At 37.7% G+C, this 6,000-nt stretch overlaps 1 pseudogene; it reads left to right on the top strand.

The window, feature by feature from the left end:
* Positions 1-259: 259 nt before the first annotated feature.
* On the top strand, positions 260-5,735 carry LOC104442501 (annotated as a pseudogene).
* The last annotated feature ends 265 nt before the right edge of the window (positions 5,736-6,000 follow it).

Genomic DNA, 6,000 nt, shown 5'->3' with positions numbered 1-6,000 from the left:
CCGAAAATCCAACGTCGCATAGAACTTATAATAAACGTTTTTAAAAATTTATAGTTCTCAAGCAAGCGTTTTATATAAGTTATAGCACTCAAGTGATTGATAAAAAAATTACGGCACTCAAGTGAATATCGTGTGAATGTTATGGCATTTGTAGTGTTCTTTTTCTCCAACTTTACAACTTAGCATCCTCCAAAAAAGCCTAATACTCATGCACTCTCTTTCCAACTTGAAGTTTGGGTGTGCATAAGTGCTGGGGTTGATGCCTGTCAGGAAAAGCCGGCAAGAGCTCGCTGGCACTTGGGGACGAGTTGCCACTGCCTCCGCCCGTTGCGGTCAATTCCAGGTGCTTGAATCGGACTCAAACCGAATATTCGACATCGACAAGGTTTGCCAATTCATGGACATGATTATTCGAGGTTGTCTGGATGATGTCCTACTTTTCAATGGATGGATCCGGAATTCAGCGGATGAGCTGTTGACGTGATCAATGCATGTCATGATCGCGAGAAAAAATTGATTGAACGAGTTGACAATATGATTGATGAATGCCGACATATTGCTATTGAATAAAGAGAATCTTCATGGAAAATCCTTGCTTCGCAGAACCGAAAGTTAGAAGGGAACACTGAAGTGACTCGACCTCTGAAAGTGGAGATTGTTACCATCTCCATCTCTCTCTCTCTCTCTCTCTCCCTGTTTATCTTTGTGTTGTGATGTGCTGGCCGTGTTGTGATGTGCTGGCCTAGTGCGGCGGCAGCGGCAAGTTCGGATGATGCCGATGGTGGTGGTGGATATCAAGATCTCGTGTTTTGGGGTAGAAGAACAAGACTAGGCGTCTCACAATTGAAGTTGCTTTAGATTAATATTAAATTAAAGTAGGATAAGTACATTGAAAGTACTAAAACTTGTTACAAAAATGTAATTGAAGCTTAAAATTTTCAAAAAGTTTAATCATGTCTTGAAACTTGTTACAAAAGTGTAGGCGTTCTAAAATTTTCAAAATGTGCAATCAACAAAATGACATAATTGAACAAAATAAGACATTCAATTCAACAAAATTAATAAGTTTAAGAATTTAATTGCATTTTTTGAAATTTTTCGGACTTAATTGCACTTTCATGACAAGTTTTAAGACTTAATTATATTTTTAAAAGTTGTAAGACCCAATTGCAATTTCATGACAAATTTTAAGACTTCTAATGCATTAATCCCAAAAAAAGTATATATGAATTTCCTTGCTTTCAAGAGAGAGAATATTGAACAAAAGAAATTATAAACCATCATGCTGTTGAGGTTCAAGAAATTAGTCAAAACTTATATTAGCAAGAAAATAACAATTTAGACATAAAAAAAAATCATTACAAAGTGTATAATCATTATAACATAATTGAAAGATTTAATTTCATAGCTTGTGTTTAAGTTCTTTTCCCACTTGTACTTGGGATTTAGTAAAGGGAGATGACAAAATGATATATGAATTTTAACACAATGTTTAATATCATTCCTAAATTTTTAATTTATTCAATATAGTCCTCGAACTATTAGTAAATTTTCAATTAAATATCTTACATGGATAAACCAAGTGTACTTTTTATTTTTTTTTTATTCACCGTTCAAACTTAACAAGTTGGAAGCCATATTAGCATATTCCGTTGACTTAAATTAACAAAAGGATGAAACATTTTCAAATAGTTTAGGAATCAAATAGAATAAATTAATTATACATTGGACCAAAATTTAGTGCTCATTTATAGGGTTCATTTTCTATGGGGTCAGGGACTTAAAAGAAATTATGGAAGGAATAAAAAATAGATGTGATTAAAGAAAAAAAAAAAGAAGTAAAAGAAAACGAGATGAAGGAGACACGTATAAACTTTTATAAATATCAGAAGAGCTCTTCCATGATCTAAACGCTTTAAATTTTCCCAATCTTTGACCGCACGGTCAACAAGGGTCATCATAAATTTCTCTAACTAAAGATTCAATGCATGTAAAACCAATATGGCATTCCTACTTAAAGATTCGATGCACGTAAGTTCCTGGGCTTTGACTACCTGGAGCAAGATGCTTGAGTGAGGGCACAGATTGGCTATGCCTTTCCAAAGTGCTCGACTTTTCCCTTCTAAAACCCTTTCTCATCCGTTGAGCTTCTGCTTTCTTGGCACGTATATCTCTCTTTGATAGCGCGATGATGCGTAGGAGACAAAGAACGGGTCACTCTCGATGATTTTCTATGGTAGAAAGTTTAGTGTACTCACCCCATCAGATTTTTGTGTCCTACCAAAGCTTCTATTATTGCATACAGCTTCTTTTAAAGAGTGCAACAAAGAAGACACTCCTCTATGACACTACGTTATCTTTATTCCCTGGACCTCCTCTAGGTTTTGCCTTTCTTATCTCAGCATATTCGGAGGAAAAAAAAAATAAAATGCAGTTCTTAGAACTTCCTTTACCAAATCTTGTCACTCCATCGAATTCAGCACCTTCTGCTCGTGTCTTCACTTCTACTTCACTGGGGCATCAACCCATCAAACCTGGATACAACTCGAGTTACAACTCGAGTTCTTTTGCTAGATTGTACACTTCATTCGGAAATTTCTCTTGGCCGCTCATCAGTTTGGGAAAAAGCAACCTTTCAATTAGAGTTCAATGTGGAATGGCAGTACATGTTGGCCATCGAAATGGCATTCCAGAATCAACATAACTAGAAACTTGAACATATTGAATGAGAAGACGGAGATTTGCGTACATGATTTGCAAACCATCGTTCTTTATGCAGAATGCCGACGATTCGATGCTTAGACAACGCTCCGACACTCAGGTTATTCTCCTCTATCGCCCTCGGATCTTGGCTCGATAAGACCGCCCCTCACGACTTGCCTTATGTGAGGTGATAGTGTGTTTGTGGAAGTATAAGGGTTAAAAGAGATACCTTAGTGCTATTTATAGAGTTTTCAGCCATGCACTCTCATCACGGGCCGGGCCCAACTTAGCCCACACAAGTCAGGCCCATATTCGACTATTAAGAAATCTTATGTCTTACCTTATTAGACCGGTCCCATAAAACGGTAAATTATAATCTCAATTATTGTAACCCACGTCAAGAAAACTCTTACAATACATTATGTTTTTAGATGAGGAGGTGTGTGGAGCTTGCGAGCACAGTGATTGGTCAACCTCATGCTGAGGTCAGTTACATAAGCCCATGTTAAGGTTTCACCCTCTATCTTTAGTTGCTTAATAACTAGGGGGACTAGAACTTCACTTTTCCTCCGTTAGAGGACACTGCATTGTGTTTTGGCTGGTATTTTTCTTTCTGTGTCTGGAGAAGATGGTGTTGGGGCGGTCCAACTATGACCACTACTAGGCTTGAAGCTTCATTCCCCCACTTTCCATGTAGACGACAGGAACACAAGGCCAGAGTTTAGCACACCCATGACTTCACCTAGGTCACAGCCAAGGAACTCGAGATATTGATGTGGCTTGTTCACATTTTAACTGATGACAAGCTTTCTCTTTTGCTGTTCTAAAGTTGAACATTGAAAGGGTTCCAGGATCCCAGCTAGTATCGAGAAGAAAACAATTGTGATCCCTGCACAATATCATTAGTGATTTTGAATGAGTAGTTGAAATTGTGTCCTCTCCTTAATTCCATGGAATAATGAAAACTTCTGTGAAACCATGATTTAGGTTAAGAAATTTCAAAGTTGATCTTGTTGTCTTATAAACTAGTAGCATGACAGCACCCATTTGAAGGTGTTTGCTTTGAGGGATGCTAGGGATTTGGCGGAGAATGCAACTGCTTACGTGAGCCTGGAACCGTACAGAAGCACTAATCAAAGCCAAAGTAAGAAAGGGGGTAGTTGGGATAATAGATCCTAATCCAATTGTAGCTTCCAAAGGTGTTGATAGATTAAGAGCTGCAGGGATCGTGGTGACTGCTGGTGTGGAGGAAGGGCTATGCAAGAAGCTCAATGAGGCCTATACCCATCAGATGCTCACTGGAAAAACTCTTCTTGCTGTTGTATACGAAATGCAAAATGTTGATCTTCATGTCGAGAAAAATGTTCATCCATGTATACAAGTACTCGTGCTTATACATGTATCTTTCAGCTGGTTGTGACGAAAACTTGGTCGAAGTAGCTGCTTCAGTAAAGATAGGTCTTTGGTTATATATTTCTATCAGAATTGAAGATGCACCAATTTGCATATGCCGGGGAGAAAGCATCTTTAAACAATACTGGGATTGAACTTTTGAATCAAGCAAGTGAAATAGTTTCTATGGCTTTTAGGTACTCCATCTCCCTTAATGGACAAGTCTCAGATCATCTTGGTGAAGGAGCCATTGACTCTGGTGGATACTACTCCAAGTTACCGCAGGAATATGATGCAGTCATACTCTCTTCAACCTACTTACATGATAAACCGTCTCTTCCCACTTCCCAAGAACCCAGTGCTAAGAAAACCCTTCGGATAGTAATAGCAAGAAGTTCCAATGCCACACTCGAAGTCCCAGGTCTGACCACAGGAGTTAATCCCAAGCTTATAATCTTTACAGGCAAAGGGAGCGAAGTGGAATCAAAAGCGTCGCTGGAAGGAGTCGAGACAGTTATTTCAGATCAGATTACTGTGAATGCCATCTTGGACTATTGTACACGTCCAGGTCTGTGCAGCGTCCAGTTAGACTATACAGGGAATACAGATGACTTAGGCCATGTTTGGTTCAGTATTCCAAGAGGCTTTCAGCCACGAAAGCCCCTTGAAAAAAAAAATTGGGTGTTTGGTTCAGCATTTGGAGGTGTCTTGGCCAAATGCTTGGCGCTGAAAAGCCCAAAACCTTTGCTTTCAAGCATTTCGGAAATGCAAGTCCACCTCTATTATTTATCCGTTAACTTCTTCTTTTTTTGTTTTCTTTAAACCGATCATCTTCCCCACACCCCAACCACCGTTGATCGGCGACGGAGTTTCATCGGATTTTATTTTTATATTTTAAGAATAATAATAAAAACCCTTTGCAAATGTTGGGTTCACCTTCTTCTTCTTTTTTTGTCATGTTTATCTTTTGACAATCAATAGCCCAACTTTTTATTAATACATTAGGATCATAATTAATTAACGAAGATGATTAATATTACAATAATTAAAAAAAAATATTCAAAGTTGAAAACAAACCTAAAAGAATCCTAGGCTAAAAGTTGAGCTTTGCATCTAATCTATAATCAAATTCTTTTAATATAATTTTTAAATAAATTTACTAATATATATCTTTTACATTACTCTCAACATGAAAATGTAAAAGGTTAATGTAAAAGATATATAGTCATTGTTTCTTTTTTGCAATTTTAAAAATACTAAAACTAAAAAACTTAATATGGTTGCACTAAATGGCTTTTCAAATATATATTTACCAAACAGTCTTGCATTTCCCTAAAACACTTTTCAGTTATAGTTTACCAAACAGTTAGTATTTCGAAAAACCCCTTTACCTCAAAAGTATTTGCATTCTTCCAAGGCATTTCCTCAAAACCGAACCAAATGGGCCCTTAGAAGAGCTTGTAAAGGAGAGCTTCGAGCAGAATATGCTGCAGAAGATTGCGGTTGAAATATTGCCTCTATGGTGCGAAAGGGACGATAGAAACACACGTTTACCATTGAACACAGAGGAAGTAAGCAAGATGAAGAGCCTGCAACCCAAGGTCTACAATCAGAGCATCATCCTGGAGGGTCATCTTTAGCAGAAGAACCTTGTCCTAGACGCTGTGCATAGAGATGATCAGTGACATTTGCTTCGCTCCTGAGAATTATTATGTATCCGGCTCTGCTCGTGTGATCTTTAGTATAGCACATATGCAAAATGGTAAACAAAGTAATTACGTGATAGCATACTCCCGGTGGTGTGGAAAAGATACATGATTGATTTATTACACTGTTGATCTGAGAGAGTTGATAGTTAAAATCCTCAAATTAAGGGCAGGTGAGACCGCTTGTATAGATTTTTTT

Source organism: Eucalyptus grandis, chromosome 4 (genome assembly GCF_016545825.1).
Source record: "Eucalyptus grandis isolate ANBG69807.140 chromosome 4, ASM1654582v1, whole genome shotgun sequence".
Classification (NCBI taxonomy): domain Eukaryota; kingdom Viridiplantae; phylum Streptophyta; class Magnoliopsida; order Myrtales; family Myrtaceae; genus Eucalyptus; species Eucalyptus grandis.
This window is presented reverse-complemented; position numbering and strand designations above follow the sequence as displayed.